Source organism: Macrotis lagotis, chromosome 1, assembly GCF_037893015.1.
Source record: "Macrotis lagotis isolate mMagLag1 chromosome 1, bilby.v1.9.chrom.fasta, whole genome shotgun sequence".
Lineage (NCBI taxonomy): Eukaryota > Metazoa > Chordata > Mammalia > Peramelemorphia > Peramelidae > Macrotis > Macrotis lagotis.
The window spans coordinates 216,781-236,766 of NC_133658.1; the positions used below are offsets into that span (position 1 = coordinate 216,781).

A 19,986-nucleotide genomic window follows, 5' to 3' on the forward strand; every position below is an offset into this window, starting at 1 on the left:
AGAATTGTCATTTTTATTATATTAGCTCGACCTATCCATGAACAGTTGATGTCTCTCCAGGTATTTAAATATGATTTTATTTGTGTGAAAAGTGTTTTGTAATTGTTTTCAAAAAGTTTTTGAGTCTGCATTAGCAGGTAGACTCCAAGGTAGTTTATTTTGTCTGATGTGACTTTTTTTAAAAGTTTTTACAAGGCAAATTGGGTTAAGTGGCTTGGCCAAGGCCACACAGCTAGGTAATTATTAAGTGTCTGAGACCACATTTGAACCCAGATACTCCTGACTCCAAGGCTGGTGCTTTATCCACTATACCACCTAGCTGCCCCCTGAGGTTACTTTGAATGGGATTTCTTTCTGCTGTATCTTGCTAGTCATATATAGCAATGTTGAGGATTTATGAGGGTTTATTTTATATCCTGCTACTTTGCTAAAGTTGCTAATTATTTCTTTCAGGGTATATATTATATCTTTAAATCCTTACATGAATAAATTAGAGAAAGAAGAAATCAATGAACTAAATATGCAACTAAAAAAAGTAGAGAAAGAACAAATTAAATACCCCCAATTAAATACCAAATTAGAAATGCTAAAAATTAAAGGACAAATTAATAAAATCAAAAGCAAGAAAAATTTGAATTAATAAAACCAAAGAGTTGGTTTGATGAAAAAACCAAGAAAAATTAATAAACCTCTGGGCAATTTGATTTTAAAAAAAGAAAGAAGAAAACCAAATAGCTAGTATCATAAATGAAAAAGGTGAACTCACCACCAATGAGGAAGAAATTAAAGTAATAATTCAGAATTATTTTGCCCAACTCTATGACAATATATTTAACAATCTAAGTGAAATCGATGAATATTTACAAAAATATAAGTTGACCAGATTAAATGAAGAGGAAATTCAAAACCTAAATAACCCTATCTCAGAAAAAGAAATTCAACAAACCATTATTGAAGTGCCTAAGAAAAAATCTCAAGGGCCAGATGGATTCACAAGTGAATTCTATCAAACATTTAAGGAATAATTGGTTCCAATTCTATTAAACTCTTTGGAAAAATAAGGGGGAAAAGGAACTCTGCCTAACTCTTTCTATGACACCAATATGGTGCTGATACCTAAACCAGGAAGAGTTAAAATAGAGAAAGAAAATTATAGACCTAATTCCCTGAAAAATATAGATGCAAAAATCTTAAATAAAATCTTAGCAAAACAACTACAACAGGTTGCCACTAGGATAATACATTATGATCAAGTAGAATTTATCCCAGGTGTGCAAGGTTGGTTCGATATTAAGAAAACTGTTAATATATTGAATTATATCAATAACATACCTATCAGAAATCATATGAGCATATCAGTAGATGCTGAAAAAGCTTTTGACAAAATACATTCCTACTAAAATCACTAAAGAGTATAGGAATAAATGGATTGTTCCTTAGAGTGTTAAACTATCTATCTGAAACCATCAACTAGCATTATATGCAATGGAGATAGGTTTGAGGCATTCCCAGTAAGATCAGGAGTGAAACAAGGATGCCCATTATCACCACTTCTATTCAATATCCTATTAGAAATGCTTATTGCAATAAGAGAAGAAAAAGAAGTTGAAGGAATTAGAAAAGGGAAGGAGGAGACAAAACTCTCACTCTTTGCAGATGACATGATGGTATACCGAGAAAATCCCAAAAATGTCATCTAGTCAAAATTATAATTGAAAAAAGAATATCCTCCAGTTAACAGAGATTGAAATTCAAGCTGTCAGTATTTTATATATTTATGTATTATGTATTTGTTTTATTTATGATGTATATATGTATATATTTATATATTTTAAAAGTGCTCCAATCACTAATAAACAGAGAAAATATGAATTAAACCAAACATGAAGTTTCCCTTCACACCCATCAGTTAGCAAAGGCAACCAAAATGGCAGGACAGTAATAAAACATATATTTGTTCATAGTTGGTGAAGCTGGATTAGTCACCCCAAAACCAATGTGGAACTCTGTTTAGAAAGTCAATAAACTGTGTATTCTCTGGTGAAACCACTATAAGATCCAAAAATAGCCAAGAAAATGGAAAGGGGTCTATATACTAAGTATTGGAGATTTGGGTACATGTCTAGGCCAGTGAATATGGAAAGATGTTGAAATGGCACATACATGCATGAACATTCTTTGCTGTCCTATCAGAGAGTTGATAGCAGTCTTGTTTAACACTAGCCACTGAACCAGAACTGTCTGCATCTTTAAAAATGCCTGCCTGAAAGCCACCATATTTGAGTGTAGGATCTCATTTTTTAAAAGACTAACATTGGGGGTGGCTAGGTGGCGTAGTGGATAAAGTACCGGCCTTGGAGTCAGGAGTATCTGGGTTCAAATCTGGTCTCAGACACTTAATAATTACCTAGCTGTGTGGCCTTGGGCAAGCCACTTAACCCCATTTGCCTTGCAAAAAAACCTAAAAAGAAAAAAAAAGGACTAACATGAATCGATGCCTGGTTTCAAGATAGAATTACAAAGACTAAGTAATCACTGCCCTTTGCTGGAACTCATCCAGGTCAATCCCACTAACCACAGGTCTTCCACAGGGCTCTGTCTTGAGCCTCTTTCTCTTCTCCCTCTATACTACTTTGTTTATTGATTTCTTCAGTTTCTGTGAATTTATTTGCCATCTCTATGCTAATAGTTCTCAGATCTATGTATCCATCCCTACTCTCTCTGCTGACTCTATTTGCACATCTCCATGGCCTATCAGGCATCTGGAACTGGATGCCCCAGAGACATCTTAAACTTAATGTGTCCCAAATGGCTCATTATGTTTCCTCCCACCTCTACCCCCAATAACTTAGGTCTTCCTAATTCCAACTTCTACACGCTATACTAGTTTTATAATCAAACAAAACAAATCTTCAATTAAACTTGGTTCAAATATCTATATGTTTCTTTCTATCTATCTATCATCTATCTGTCTTCATCTCCTGATTTAATAATCCCATCAAAAAAGAAGATCAGGTTAATCTGACATAGTCTATTCTTGTTGAGGTCATTCTACCTCTTCAAATATTTGTTGTTTTTGTTGTTGGGAAGTAATTCAGTTGTGGCTAACTCCTCATGAACCCATTTTTGCCTTTTTTTGGCAAAGATGCTGGAGTGGTTTGCCACCTAGCTACCTTAAGCATTTAGTAAGCATATCTGCATGTGTCCAGCAAGGGCAGTTAAGTTCACAGGGAAAATGCTGAGCCTGGAGTCAAAAAGATCTGAGTTCAAATCTAATCTCAGATGTTTCTAGCAACATCACCATTCTTAAAGAATAAAGGACAAACAACACCAGACTGTGAAAAGCTTCCCACACTACTTGTCTATTTAATTTTTCTTTTAAAATTATCTGTCATGGAGCCAAGATGATGACAGGAAAAGAGCCTCTCCTAAATGTTCTCTCCATAATATTTCAAAAAATCTTAAAATTATGACTCTAAATTTTCAGGAGACAAAACCCACAGAAAGATCCAGTGAGGCAATTCTCCAGACCAAACTAACCTGGAAAATAGTGGAAAGGCTCCACTCCATGGAGTTAGAGTGGCTGCCTGCCAGAGTGAAGAAACTTCAGCCTCCCGGAGGCAGCCCCAGGGTGCCTGGGAGCCATGGCTCACAGCAGCAAGGGCAGTTTCCTGATGTACACCCCGGGAAGCAACAGGCACAACTTGGAGGATCAGTAGGGGACCTCGGCCAGAGCGAGCATGAGCACAAAGCCTAGGCCCTCGGGGCAGTTGCAGCAGTCAGTGAGATCAGCCCAGGGTGGTAGCCCAGATCCAGGAAACAGAAGCAGACATGGAGCCGGAAAGCAGGAGCATCCAGACAACTGAGCCTTGAGCACTCAGCCCACTGAAGGTAGGGGAGACTTTCAAGGTTTGTCCTCTGTACCTGGAACAGGACCCTGGGGCTCTGACCACATTCAGTCTAGGCCCCCCCATAGGTCAGGGCCCCTAACCTCAGCCCTGTGGCAGAAGGGTGAGCTTGCGGTCATTCACAGACCAAGAAGGCAGTCAGAGCTTCACACACTGAGATCCTTGTGGGGTGGGGGATGTCCCAACAATACTCAAAACCTCAGGAAGCACCCCAAAACCGGGCACAGGCTGGAGAAATAAGTAAACAGAGAAAAAAGAGAAACACCGTTAAGAAATATGTTGTCGGCTTCAGTCCGGCCAGAGCCCCGGGGAGCCCACCGCGCCCCGACGTCCTGCCCGCTCCCCCGGCTCCCGGGAAGCGGCTCCCGGGTGGATGGGACTGGACGCCGCGGAGTCCCAGCCGGCGCCAGTCGAGGGGCTCCGGGACCCCCCCAGCCCGCGGCGGAGCTCAGGCATGGCCGGCCCGCGGACCTGAGGACGCAGGAGGCGGCTCCGGCCGGCCGATGGGGAAAGTGCGGGGCGGCCGCCGGGCTGGGCCGAGAGGCACCGCTCCCCCACCCCCGCTCTAACCCTGCGGGAACATGGCCCTGGAGAAGCTCTGCTGGTCCTCAAAGTGTTATTAATAACAGTACTTGTAGTGGAAGGCATTGCTGTGGCCCAGAAGACCCAAGATGGACAGAATATTGGAATTAAACATGTTCCAGCTACCCAGTGTGGAATTTGGGTTCGAACCAGCAATGGGGGTCATTTTGCATCACCAAATTATCCTGAATCATACCCACCAAACAAGGAGTGTATCTATATTTTGGAAGCTGCTCCACGTCAAAGAATAGAACTGACCTTTGATGAACATTATTATACAGAACCTTCATTTGAATGTCGATTTGATCACTTGGAAATTCGAGATGGGCCATTTGGTTTCTCTCCACTTATAGCTCGTTATTGTGGTGTAAAAAGTCCTTCATTAATTAGATCAACAGGCAGATTTATGTGGATTAAGTTTAGTTCTGATGAAGAACTTGAAGGATTAGGATTTCGAGCAAAATACTCTTTTATTCCAGATCCAGACTTTACCTAGGAGGTATTTTAAATCCCATTCCAGATTGCCAATTTGAACTCTCAGGAGCCGATGGAATAGTACGCTCTAGTCAAGTAGAACAGGAAGACAAAACAAAACCTGGACAAGCAGTTGACTGTATGTGGACAATTAAAGCTACTCCAAAAGCCAAGATTTATCTTAGATTCCTAGGCCAGCAAATGGAACATTCAAATCAATGCAAGAGAAACTTTGTTGCAGTGCATGATGGAAGCAGTTCTATTGAAAACCTGAAGGCCAAATTTTGCAGTACTGTAGCCAATGATGTAATGCTTCAAACAGGAACTGGAGTGATTTGAATGTGGGCTGATGAAGGTAGATGGCTTAGCAGGTTCAGAATGCTGTTTACATCATTTGTGGATCAGAAGAAAAAAGCAGGTCTATTTGAACAGATTACCAAAACACGTGGAACAATCATTGGCATTACATCAGGGATTGTCTTGGTCCTTCTAATTATTTCTATTTTAGTTCAAGTCAAGCAACCTCGAAAGAAGGTCATGGCTTGCAAAACTGCTTTTAACAAAACTGGCTTCCAGGAAGTATTTGATCCTCCTCATTATGAATTGTTTTCATTAAGGGACAAAGAAATTTCTGCAGATTTGGCTGACTTATCAGAAGAATTGGAAAACTACCAGAAAATACGGCATTCTTCCACTGCTTCTCGTTGCATTCATGATCATCATTGTGGATCCCAACCCTCCAACGTAAAACAAAGCAGGACCAACTTCAGTTCCATGGAACTTCCTTTCCATAATGATTTTGCACAACCTCAGCCTATGAAGACATTCAATAGTACATTCAAAGAAAGTAGTTACACCTTCAAACAATCACATGAGTGTTCTGAACAGGCCATAGAAGATCTAGTGATGGAGGAGATTCCCTGTGAAATTTATGTGAGAGGACGAGAGGATTCTGCACAAGGTTCAATGTCCATTGACTTTTAATCATCTAGTATGTATATATGTAGTATACACAGAACACACACACTCTGCACATATGTATTTTTTAAGCTTTTCTGCAGTCAACATCTTTCCCACTTCAAATCAAAAACATCTTCATTTGTCATTATTATAATGTTGGTGATTTTATTCCCTTGTACTCCCTAGTCAATGTCAAATCAGTTGGTGAACATAGAAAATTCAGTGGGAGGGGAGAAATAATCATCTGTTGCTTGGCATCATTTAAATAAATAATCAGTTAAATTACTGAATTCACTTTTTAACTGGTTGTTCTGATGTCCTATAAAAAGTGGGTTTATAAGCTACCTGTTGAGTTTTGCCATCATAGCTGAAGATATGCATGGTTTTAAAATCTACAGATAATATACCAACAAAGTTTTGAGCATTGAATAAGTCTAAAAATAAGGTTTTCATCATATTTTGACATTCCTTCTTTTCTTTTCACTTAAGTATTTTCAAGTCAATGGTTTTAACATTTCAATTACATAAAAGTGATTATTTCATTGCATATATTTTGATATGGACATTTGTTATTGAATTTTGTCAAATTAAAGCTAGAGTTACTGTAATTCAGTGCCAATTATGACCCAGAGTTATGTTGCATCCATCTGTTTGTTCTGAACTAATTTCTATAACTGCTTCCTTTTAATTACTGTTTCCCTTAGCTTGTGTTTTCTGTGAGAAGTAGGTGAAATGGTTTGTTGCCTTTTAAAAGTATTTTATCTGTTACATTATTATAATAGAATATTTTAGAACCTTGAGATATATGAGCCTTTGCAAATTATGTGTAGAAACTCTGAAATTAAACAGGTATCTGAAGTTCCCAACATTGAGTCACATTCAATGTTTGGCCATCAGTAGGCAGCCCATTAATTTTGGTAAAGGGAAAATTATTTAATTCACTGTTTGTGGTATTAATAGTCTTATCAATGTTCTTAATTCTCCAAGTTAGTGCTCCTCATTTCTTTAAAGTATCTTTGCTTCCTTGCATTGTGATTTCTCTTGTAGTATATGATAAACCCAGGGCTTCTCACATAAGACAGTCAGATTTTTCTAGAGCTGATAAATGATTACAACCTTCAGTTTTCTTTTTTAACTTCAGTTTTGGCATTTTGGTTTTTTTGTGGCATGTAAAATAATTTGTAAACATGATAAAATTTCACTGTGTTTTTTTAGACTTTTGATATAATTTGATACTGTACAAACTTTATTAAATCAAGATTAAAGAAAAAAAAGAAATATGTTGTCTATGATCCCAAGAAGGATCAAAATACTCAATCTGAAGATGAGGAAGTACAAGCTCCTGCATCTAAAAACTCCAAGAAAAATGGAAGTTGGTCTCAGGCTACGACAGAATTCAAAAGAGATTTTGAAAATCAAGTAAGGGAGATAGAAGAAAAACTGGGAAAAGAAATGAGAGACATGCAGGAAAAAAAAACATGAAAAAGAAGTCAGCAGCTTAGTCAAGGAGATCCAAAAAAATGCTGAAGAAAATAACATGTTAAAAACCAGTATAGGTCAAATGGATAAAACAGTTCAAAAAGTTATTGAGTAGAATAATACTTTAAACAGCAGTATTGGCCAGGTGGAAAAGGAGATAAGAAAACTGTGAGGAAAACAAATCCCTCAGATGTAGAATGGAGCTAAAGGAAGCTGATGACTTTAAGAGAAGTCAAGACACAATACTTCAACCCCAAAAGAATGAAAAATTAGAAGAAAATGTGAAACATCTCATTGAAAAAACAGCTGATCTGGAAAACAAATTCAGTAAAGATAATTTTAAACTTAATGAGATACCTGAAAGTCATGATCAGGAAAAAAGCTGTGACCTCATTTTTAAAGAATCCCTACAGGAAAATACCCAGATATCCTTGAAGCAGAGGGCAAAATAGAAATTATATTTTTCCTTCCAGAATATTATATTCCAAGCCCTACAAGTTCCTAATGTATTTGCTGCTAAGTCTGGTGTGATCCTGACTGCAGCTTCATGATATTTCAATTGTGTCCTTCTGGCTGCTTGTAATATTTTCTCTTTGACTTGGCAGTTACGGAACTTGGCTATAATATTCCTGGGGGTTGTTTTTTTGGGATCTCTTTCCAGGGGAGATCGGTGGAGTCTCTCAATTTCTATTTTTGCCCTCTGCTTCTAGGCAAAAGGGTTGCCTATTACTGCAGCCTTTATAGGTTCTAAGAATCTTCAAATCCCTCCTAGTCCTAATATGGGGTTGTACAGGTGCTCAGAGAAGAGCAGAACCATTGATATGAGGACTGCTCTTCTATCTTTGGTGTCCACCTGATCCATCTAACTCTCATCTATCATTCCAAGAAGCTACAACATATACAGTGACCACACCACAATAAACCATTTCAGCAGGTGAACTAATCCAGGTACCTGATGGGCCTCAAACCTGTCAGTGAGTTTTGGGAATGTCTACCCAAGTATATCAAGATTTCTTTGGACAGAGTAAATAGGCAAATGAGAACAATTTGTTCCAGTGGCCATGAAGGTGGTTGAAGCAGGCACTGTGGAGCACTTTGACGTTGGCTAGATATTATATCTCAAGCCATCACCAATAATCTTGACTTTGGTCTTGCCGCTGGATGTTGATGACTGGAAGAAAGATTGAGGCCAATAACTTCCCATAACAGCCTCACTTAAATTCAATTTATGCATTTCAAAGGGCATCACCCATACAATTTTGCCATTTTTTCCCCATTCCAAAGCCCTGTGTTGACAGGTAAATGACAAAACAGCAGGTGTGAATTCCCGAACACAGGCAGTTCAGATCATAAGGTCATCTTCTAACTGGACTAAAACAGCAATGGAATTTAGCAGCCTCTGGCTGTCTGAGAAGTTTTCTTGAAGTATCTCCTGACATGCCCTTGTCCTGGTATGAAAAAAAGGTTAGCAAAAGTGCCTAAAGATCATCTGCTTCACCCAATCTTGGCCTGCTTACTACTGCAAATGGAGAACTCACCTTGAGTTTGAAACAAAAAAAAATGAACAAAAACTTTTGTAAAGATGATTCTGTTCACTATCACCACATGGAATATGTACACACTCGTGGGCAATACAAAATTCAGTAGACCTGAAAAATGAAGAGAGACCTCAACAGGTATCACATCCAAACAGCAGCCCTGAGTCAAACAAGGCTGGCAAAAGAAGTTCAGCTTACAGAAGTTGGAACTGGATATACACTTTTCTGGAGTGATCACAGGGATGAAGAGTCCCTTGAAGGCTGGTGTAGGTTTTGTAATCAAAATCAATCTAGTTAATAAGCTTATAGGTTTACCAAAAGAAGTGAAGGATGGGCTCATGACAATGTGATTGCCATTTGCAGAAAAACACCATTCTGCAATCATCAGTGTCTATGCTCCCACCATGATGAACCTTAATGAGATCAAAAAACAATTTTGTGAAGACATGGCAACCTTTATCATCAATTTACCAAAAGAGGACAAGCTTATAATTCTGGGTGACTTTCATGCTAGACTTGGTAGGGAGCCCTTGGGTGGAATGGAGTTGGAAACAGCAACAGCAATGATCACCTACTACTGAAGACGTGTGCATTTCGTGGCCTTCTCATCACAAAAACTGTCTTCCATTTACCTAAATGCAATAAAGCTTCCTGGATGCACCCATTCAGCAAACATTGGAATCTAATAGGCCATGTGATTGTAATGAGAAGAGACAGACAGGATGTGAGAATGACGAAGGTAATGGGTGGTGCAGAGTGCTAGACTGATTACAGACTCATAATCTCCAAGCTAAATATTCACATTCAACCAAAACAGCATCTCCAGGGTAAATTGACTACTAGAAGAATTAATGTTAAGGGATTAGAATGCTTCTCTGAGCAGGAACAGTCTGTTGTTAACCTAGAGGGAAAGTTGAGCTAACCCACAGTTGACAACAGTGGAGCAGAAAAGGATTGGAAGAGCTTAGAATGCAGCCAAGAATGAACTACCCAGCAAGGCTGAATGTCCTCTTCCAGGGAAAAAGATGGACTTTCAATGAGCCAGGGGAATTTCAAATGTTCCTTTTGGAATGGCCAGAGGTGAATAGAAGGTTTGATCTTTAGATACAGGACTCAGGTGAAGCATGGAGACTGGAGGAGAGGGGGGAAATATGAGGGACTTAATGAGGATGAACTGCATGTATTCCTGCATAGAAAAATGACACTGATAATACTCATATGAACCTTCTCAGTTAATAGAGCAGGTAGAGAGAGCTTTTATAGTTGAAGCACAGGAGAAAGCTGAATTCGAAGATAAAATATGGTGTAAAAATGGAGTCAATAGAAAAAAAGGGAAATGGAATGGGAGAAAGAAAAAGGAGAGGGGGAATAATCCAAGATATTTCACATAAGATTTTTTTTATTACAATGAGCTATTGCAATGATATGGAAGTGGGGAGGCAAGGGGGGATGAGGGAACCTTTGCTCTCATCAGAGATGGCTAGGAGAGGAAACAGCATATATACTCAATGGGGTATAGACATCTGGAGTAAGAAGGAGGGGGGGAGCAGAGGGAAGGGGTGGGGATGTGAATAAAGGAGGAGAGGATGGACCATGGGGGGAGACTGGTCAGATATAACACATTTTCTTTCTTACTTCTTGCAAGGGGCTGGGATTGGAAGGCCTGCCCAGGACCATAGGGCCAGGTGGATGCTGGGCTTAAGGGGTGGTATGGGGGCTCAGGGCTTCTTGGCCCCAGGACCAGGGATCTGTATGCTGAGCCAGTCAACAACCCTACAGCAGAGTCAGAGTGAAAGGAGAGAGTGGTAGTGGAGAAATAAGAAAGGAGGGGGTTGCGATCAGCAATGGCAATGGTGGAAAAATATGGAAGTAACTTTTGTGATGGACTTATCATAAAGAATGAGATCCACCCGTGACAGAGTTGTTGGTATTGGAACAAAGACTCAAGCACATTTTTTGTTATTATTATTTGGGGGAGGGTGCAGGGCAAGTGGGGCTGGATGGCCTGCCTGGGGCCACATAGCAGGGTGATCTTTGGGTGTCTGGGGCCGGATTTGGACCCAGGTGCTCCTGGCTCAAGGGCCAATGCTCTGTCTGCCACCCAGCCACCCCTACTATTATTACTATTTTATTTTATCTTGGGTCTTTTTTTTTTGTTTTGTTTTGTTTTTTTTTTTGTTTTTGCAGGGCAGTGGGGATCGGGTGGCTTGCATGTCACACAGCTGGGTGATTGTTGGGTTTACGAGGCTGGATGTGGACTGGGGTGCTTGTAGCTCCAGGGCTGGTACTTCGTCCATTGCGCCACCTAGCCATACCTACAATTATTACTATTATTTTTTTTTATTTTAATTTTTTTCTCTCCCCTTTACTTTTTTCACCCAAGCAAGTCTATCTATATTCATGGGGGAGGAGGGGTATTTTGTTTACTTGTAAACAAGAATATTTTATTAATGTAAAAAAAACATTTGTACAAAATGAGAATAAAAAATAAATTTTTTAAAAAAAGGAAAAGGATTGGGCAGGGTGATTAGGTGTTGCTTTGGATAGAGCACTGGCCCTGAAGTCAGAAGGACCTGAGTTCAAATTTGACCTCAGATAATTAATAATTACCTAGCTGGGTGATCTTCAGCAAGTCTCTTAACCCCATTGCTTTGTAAAAAAAAAAAGAAAAGAAAAGAAAGGAAAGGAAAGGAAAGGAAAGGAAAGGAAAGGAAAGGAAAGGAAAGGAAAGAAAAGAAAAGAAAAGAAAAGAAAAGAAAAGAAAAGAAAAGAAAAGAAAAGAAAAGAAAAGAAAAGGGAAGCTAGGTGGCACAGTGGATAAGCACCAGCCCTGGAGTCAGGAGTACCTGGGTTCAAATCTAGTCTCAGACACTTACTAATTACCTAGCTGTGTGGCCTTGAGCAAGTGAGTTAACCCCATTTGCCTTACCCAAAAAAACCTACAAAAAAAGAAAAGGAAAGGAAAGGAAAGAAAAGAAAAGAAAAGGAGTAGGCAACTTTCAGAGACCTGGTGTAAAACAGTGCATTTGCTCATCTGGTCAGAACACTCACAAACATCAGGATTGAATTGATGAAAATGATGGGGAAATACAGAAGTTGATAAATGAAAAACTAGCAGAATATTCCATCCATCTCTAAGAAGGCAGCATTTAATTCCAATAAAAGAAAAGTACAAGTGAAATTTAGAGAGACACAGAGTTCTTGGTTCAATAGAAAGACAGATGACATGCAGTTTTATGCTAATAGTAACAATCCAAAGCCCTTTTATCATGCTCCAAAAGTTATTTTGGAATTCATCTAAACTACTCAGTGTGCTGATGCAGTCATCCTGATTTAGTGATAAGGACATGATCCTGGAGAGATAGCCTGAATATTTCCATAATGTCCCCAAGAGATCATCATAACTCAATGTTGAAGGCATTACCTTTACCTCAGGTTAAAGTCAATCACTCTCTAGCCACACTTCCAACAGAAAAAAGAGGTTTGGAATGCCATTAGGTTCATTTCATGTGTCAAAGTGCAGATTCTATTCCAGATGAGATTTGCAAGGTGAGAGGGGGTCCATTGCTCATGCACAAGCTGACTGAAATTTATATACAAAAAGTTGACTGAAATTTTCTGGATTATATAGCAAAAGGGGCTGCCCCCCCAGGAGTTCAAGGATGCCTCTGTTTCCCATTTCTATAAAGGTAAAGGAAATAGATTATTCTCTGACAATCACAGAAGAGTCTCTTTCATAGTTATTGCTGGCAAAATTCTTGCCAGAGTTCATCTTCACCTGCCAATTTGGCATCATAAAGGGTTGAGGAATGATTGATATAATGTTTACTGTCTGACATCTCCAGGGTAAATGCCAGGAGCAGAGAATAGGTCTGTATCCAACATTCATCATCTCACCAAGGCCTTTGATACTGTCAGTCACAAGACTTTGTTGAAAATCACAGCAAACTTTGTGTGTTTGGTACTATGTTTTCATTACTGTCATCAAACACCTTCACAAAGGATAAAAATAGCAGAAAGATTGCCTACTGATAGTAAATTATTTAATTTGAAATGGCTTCAAGCTGAGACTAAAGTAGAGCAAGAGTAGATGCATGATTTTTTGCTCACAGATGATTGTGCACTCAATAGTCTCTGAGGCTTAGATGCAATAATGTATGGATCAATTTCCTACTATTTGTACTAATTTGGGTCTAATAATTAACACCAAGAAAACACAGGTGCTCCATCAACCATCGATACGGGGAACCATCAATTACAGCAAATGGAGAGGTCTTGAATGTCATGGATAAGTTCACTTATCTTAGAAGTATACTTTTCAAGGATATTCACTTAGATAACGAAGTTGATTCATGGTTATCAGATATAGTGTTTCAGAGGCCCTGAAGAAAGTGTAGAAGAGAAGAGGTATTAGTCGCAGTTTGTTGACAAAAGTTCTTTGGGCATCAGCTTCCTCCAAGTCAAAATAACATTGCTATATTTATGACCATAGGGTCTACACCTATAATGGAAAACTATCCTGCTTCTCTGGTTATTTCTAAATGGTGATTGGTATTCTTGGGTCAAAATGTTGAGATCTAAATGCTGATGATATCATTCACTCTGTTTTTAGGATACCAGACAATCTCCAACCCTGGCCCCACTTCCATTTCCTGAAGCTGATTCTTTGGAAGGGAAGAGGAAGGGAATAAATAGTCGTTAAATGTTTACAAAGTGGCAGACACTGTGCTAAGGCACCTTTGTCTCCATAAACTCTGCATTTGCGTCAAGTGTTCATGACTCCCAAGTCCATCTGGGCCAGTAGTAACAGAATATAATTTTTCTTTATTGCCTATAATGTGCTAGTGGTGATCACACATCAGTCTTTTGTGACCTTTGTTCTATTGGTCATTCAATTGCCCAGAAAAATGATTCTATCTTTCTCAGATTCTTTATAAGGTTTGTCTTTGGTAGATTCTTTTAGCCATTTGTAGTTCATATAAGAGATTAAACCTAAGCCAGAGAGTCAGACAAGATGTATCTAGATGATTAAAGTGAACTATCCAAAGGAGACTAAAATGTCCATCTTTGGTAGAAGCAGAAATTGGGTCATAACTGAGTACCCACTCCTTCACTCTTTTCTTGCCAAGAAGGTTATTGGGTTAGAATTAAAATTATATGCCAACTTCATGAGTTTCTGTGATCTAGAGACATAGTGCCCTTTTAGGGTTTTGGGATGAAAACACCTCTTTCCAGTTGCTCTAAGTGAAAAGTAGTCTTGGCCCCAAACTTGAGAGTAATAGATAGCTTATTCTCTCTAGTTTAGCTTTCTCCCATTAAACACAAGATTACCATATCCATAATTGGTCAAATATATTGAGGAGAGCAGATAATAATTAGGGACATTATGAAGGTATATTTGAGCATATTATATGTTAAATAAGACAAAATGGGTTCTTTGACTCAAGAGCAAGATAAAATCTTAGCTTGATCAAGAAGGCAACCATCATGGTATAGTAATCTGCTGTTTGATAAACACAAAGAGTCCAGCTATTGGGTTAAAAACTCCCTCTTTGATAAAAACTCCTGGGAAAATTTGGAAGTTAGAATGGAAGAAGCTTAGATTAGACCAGGACCTCACACAGTATACCAAGACAAGATCCAAATGGATACAGGATTTAGACATAAAAAACAATATCATAAGCAAACTAGGAGATCAAGGAGTAGTTTACCTGTCAGATCTATGGAAAGGGAAACAGTTTATGACCAAGGAAGAGATAGAGAACAGCATTCAAAACAAACTAGATAATGTTGATTACATTAAATTAAAAAACTTTTGCACACAATAAACTACTGTAATCAAGATCAAAAGAAATGTAGTAAATTGGGAAATAATTTTTGCAACTAGTGTTTCTGACAAAGGGCTCATTTCTCAAATATACAGAGAACTGAATCAAATTTTCAAAAAAACATGCTATTCCCCAGTTGAAAAATGGTCAAAGGATATGCAAAGGCAATTTACAGATGAGGAAATCAAAGCAGTTGGTACCAGTAGGTACTCCATCCATTATTCAGAGTTGCTACCTTCATTCTCACTCTTTCTCTCTTAAACCCTTTTTCTTGCCTCCTAAATCTCTCTCTTTATATATGCAGCATCACAGGACCAAAGACTGTTCATGACCTAGCCCCCTTCTATCTCCTGCTGCTAAATAATTTCCTGTCTAATTTTCTCAGGCTTTAGGGGAAAGAATGGTAGTGAAACTGGGTCTCCCATTTGACTCAAAGTGCCTTCCAAACTCCACTGATTTCCAGTCTGGTCTCCAGCCTCCTGTGAGAAGGGCATCATCATCCTCTCAGTCTCTCAGACTTCTAACCTAAGAGTCATGCTGGGTTTCTTAGTATCTCTCACCACCACCACCCCCCCCCCACATCTAAGCTGTAGTCAAGGCCTATCAATTCTACCATTGCAACAGTCCTCAAATATACTCTTTTCTCTTCTCTGATCCTGCCAGCTCTGGTGCAGGCCCTCATCACCTCATACCTGGACTATTGCTGTTGGGAGGTCTGCCTGTCTCAGTTGCTTCCCAATTCATTCTCTACCTAGCCACCAAAATGATTTTCTTAAAGAAGTCTGGCCTTGTCATCCACCTTCTCAATAAATTCCTATGACTTCCTATCACCGCCAGGATCAAATACAAAATCCTCTACTTGAAATGCAAAGCCCTTCATAACCTAGTCACCTTTCCAGTCTTCTTAACCCTTACTCCTCAACATATAATCTTTTCTTCAGAGATATTGGTCTCCTGGTTATTCCAAGAACAAGACAGTCCAACTCTTGGTTCTGGCCATTTGGCCTCCAACGCTCCTGATGACTGGAATGTTCTCCGTCTTCAAATCTATCTCCTGGTTTCCTTGACTTCCCTTATGCCCATCAAAATCATATTTTTTTACAGGAAGCTTTTCCCAACCTCTCTTAATTCTTATCCATCTTTTAATTATATTTATCCAGCATGCAGTTCATTTGTCCATACTTGCTTGTGTCTCCTCTATTAGACTGTGAATTCTTTTAGGGAAGAATCCAAACTGCTTCATTCCAATCTTCTTAGACAGATCTGCATTTCTCAAGTCAATATTTTCTTTTCTGCCTCCTTTTCCTTCAATGGACAACAGTGAGAACAACACAACCTATGTGCCTATGGTCTTTACTTTCTTACCCTCTATTGAATGACTGTTGGCCATACTTCTTTTGCTCCTTCTGGCATGATGATTTGTGCCCACATGAAACTAGAAATGTGTAGGTGTCATTCATGTTCATCTTGGAAGGGTCTCTGCTATGGTCTCAAATTCTTCTCTAAGAAGATATGACCACTTTATTGTTGTTATCAGATCTACAAATAGGTAACTGCCTCAGGACCAGTGATCAAGAACTCAGTAATCAGTCTACTCTTCATTTCTTCTTCTTTCCCTTAGTGGATAATGTCTCACCTGATAACCTCTGACACTCTTCTCTTTCATTCTCTGGAGGACAAACCACTTCTCCTCAGAGCATCCACCTCCCTCCAATTCAAGTCAAAAAGGCAGCTGATATCTATTTAGTACATATTCTGTGACAGCACTATGACAGATTCTGAAGATCACCAGAAGACACCAAACACTGAGGACGTTTCTCCAGCTAAATTGCTAAACATTCAAATGTTAATATGAAGAGCAACATTCCATTAGACTGGCCAAATTGTTAGAATGCAAAAAAAGCTTGCCAAAAAAACTATTTTATGGAGAACTCACACAGGGCAAGCACTCACAAGGGGTCAGAAGAAGTAATACCAAGACACCCTGAAGGTCTCATTGAAGAACTTTGGAATTGATTGTGCAGCATGGGAGACAGTGGCACAGGACCACCCAGCATGGCGTGCCCTCATCAGGGATGGGGCTGTACTCTATAAGGAAGGCAGAATGGAAACAGCTCAAGGGAAACATGACATATGTAAATTTGGAGTACCCATTCCAGGTGTTCACACGGACTATTTGTACCCAACCTGTGGTAGAGCATTCCAAACTCATATTGGTCTGATCAGCCATAGTCGGACACACTGTAATTGGTCTGAAACATAATAATTTCACTTTGGTCATCAATCAATCATTGGGTATAAATACACAAAGAAAAAGGAAAAACATGGGGTGGCTAGTGGCTCAGTGGATAGAGTACTGGCCCTGGATTCAGGAGGACCTGAGTTCAAATCCAACCTCAGGCACTTAATAATTACCTAGCTATGTGACCTTGGGCAAGTCACTTAACCTCATTTGCCTTGCAAAAACAAAGCAAAAAAAAAAGGAAAAACAATCCTTGCCTTCAAAAGAAGCTTACATTCTGATAGGGGAAGACAACATGAAAAGAAAGTTGAAAAGTGTGAAGTATGGGAGTAGAAGGGCATCTAAGTGGAGGCACAGTGGCAATATCCAGAGTCAGAAGCAGAGGAAAATGAAGATGACAGGAAATGAAGGCTAGATGAACTAGGCCATTACCCAAAAATGGAGCCTCTGAGAAGAATTCACCCTTGGGAGAAGGTGCCTCTGGATTAGTAAAGGACTATTTCAGGTTGAGAACTGCCATGTTGAGAAGGTGGCTAAAGCAAGATTGCAAAGGCAGGAGGGTCAGAATTGGAATTAGCCTCAAATCTGTTTTTAATACTACAAGGACAGCTGTCCTTTTCTTTCTTTTCCCCTCTCTACTTCCACTCTCAAGGCTCTCAGATCTTGAGCTCTCCTCCATCTCAGATCCCCTTCATTGCCCATTGAAGTAGCTCTTTTGTTTTCTTTAGAAATATTTGAAACCTGGAGTATGGGAAGGCATCAACCATGCTCAATACAAATCACTGCAAATTGCCCCTGTTCTTTGTTCTGATAGAGATTTCTAACCTTATTTCTTTTAACTACTTATGACTTTTCTCTTCATCCCTACCCCTTGGAACTTTTACAGATCAATGAGCTTTTATTAACAGCCTCAAACATTTTTTTTTATTCTTAAGAATTCTATAATCACACATCATCTTTCCCAGAATCACCCTCCTACCCATTTCAGCAACTGAAAATCCTACCCACTCCACATAGTTGCTTCACCCTCCACATAATCCACCTACCTTTTCTGATTTAGCTGCATTGTCTTGTCAGTTCCTTTCTTTCTTGAGTCATTTCTTCACAGCCTTGCTAATTAATCCTTCCATTATGGACTCTCCTTTTCCTTCAGACTTCTTTCATGGAAGTCAGAAATATACTCTAGACCTAAAAGTTATCCTCCTTCAAACTTTCTGAAATTTCTCCTTTCTGGATCTATTGACCAATCTAAACTGCTCCAAATTCTCTTCCTTCTTTTAAAACTCAAGTCCTTTTTTCTTCTTCTGATCCTTCTCCCACAGAAACCAGATTTCCCCAAAGAGAATGTCTTGATCTCCTATTACCTACTGGTACCAACTCCCCTTTTGCCATTTTTGTCCTATCATTTTCTACCATAAAGAATGTTTTCCTTGGCAGAGAACCCAAAAGATAATAGGGAATGAATGTCTTTACTTTTTCTCTGTTGCCAGATATCATTCATATCTAAGCAGTGATCTTTGATCTTTACCTTTCACCAATATAGTTTTTTAAATTTTATTATAATTTATATTAATTTGTAGCAATACTCTGTGTTACTATCCCAAACCCTGATTCACATCAGAAAGTTGAATCCTTGGAGCAAGATCAAAAAGTGGGATCATTTTCCTCAGAGTGTATGGGGGTACTCATATTATATATTTGAGTTATATATGTAACATTTGCTACTCTAGCCCCTCTTGTCTAAAGGCCAGGAATGTCATATTTCACCCCTCCCTCAGGATTTTGCTACTCCTCAGAAGGCTTGAGAGGGTCCAGGCTCTCTGAAAATAACCCTAGCTTCCATTGATGATGTTTCCACAAGGGAGAAAATGAAGCACCTTAATTTCATTTAACCACTTACAGTTAGATTAGCTTTTATAGAGGAACGTTTGCTTCAAAAGGCATCATTACTAATATGGAAACCAACCCTCCAGTATGTGGGACTTAATCCTTCCACCCTGCCTCCATTTGTACCATCTCACACTCTGGGATGTATTAGTCTTGGTTTGGTACCATGTCGCAAGTCCAAAAATCTCCTTGGTCTCAAGTCTCAGGCACTCTGACTACTCCAGACTTCCTCTAACTTGGAATTTCTACTCCTTGGTGTGGAGGGGATCACCATCTGCACTGGAAACTGGCAAAGACAAATGACAGATCCCAGGCCCATTTCTGGACCTTGAGTAAAAGAGGAGATGGAAGCTATTTCCCCATCCCAATTTTGTTCACAAAGCCTGTACTGTGAGTGAACTTTGTATGATCTTTACCCTCAAGACACCTCAGATTAACTATCTCAGCCTGTCAGTTTTTAAAGATGTCAATCTTTAGGCAACTATCCTCTATCATTCAAAGGAGACCACTACCACCCATATGGAAGGGAAGAACAGAGAAGCAGGACATGTCCATGCTGGGTGCTCTGAGTATACTCCAAGATCCTCATTATAAAATTATACATATGGATGTCTCTATATAAATGATAATATATGTCATACGTATCAGGATGAAAAATTGATACCATTCCTAGTCATGCAGGGCTAGGTTCAAACAATCCAACAAAGTTCTCTCACAGTTTCCACAATTGAAAAGTTTTCTCACAAGACAAAAATTGAAATAGACCCATAATTAAATAGAAAACTGGATCTTGCATCAGGAAGACTCAGGTTCAAATCCAGCTCAAACAGCTGGTGACCTTGGGCAAATCACTTAACCTCCTTATTTGACTCTGTTTCCTCACCTGTAAAATAGCCTGGAGAAGGAAATGGTAGACCACTCCAGAACCTTTGCCAAGAAAATCCCAAATGGGGTCATGAATAATCTCAGTTGTCTCATTCTGTAGAATGTAACTTCCTGGCAAAAGGAATATAATATCAAGATAGTGGAGAGAAGTCAAAAACTTTTCTAATTTCTCCCAAGACTCCTCAGAAACAATCTTAATCAAG

The 19,986-nt window shown here is 39.2% G+C and overlaps 1 long non-coding RNA gene and 1 pseudogene across 1 annotated transcript in view; one reads left to right on the forward strand and one right to left on the reverse strand.

The window, feature by feature from the left end:
* Positions 1-816: 816 nt before the first annotated feature.
* The window catches only part of LOC141493203 (uncharacterized), a 44,286-nt gene continuing 25,116 nt past the window's right edge, over positions 817-19,986 (reverse strand). Inside the window, exon 7 of the long non-coding RNA XR_012470147.1 lies at positions 817-4,136. This is a non-coding gene — a long non-coding RNA (uncharacterized LOC141493203). The remainder of the gene's footprint in view (positions 4,137-19,986) is intronic.
* LOC141493186 (neuropilin and tolloid-like protein 2 pseudogene) lies at positions 4,490-5,969 on the forward strand (annotated as a pseudogene).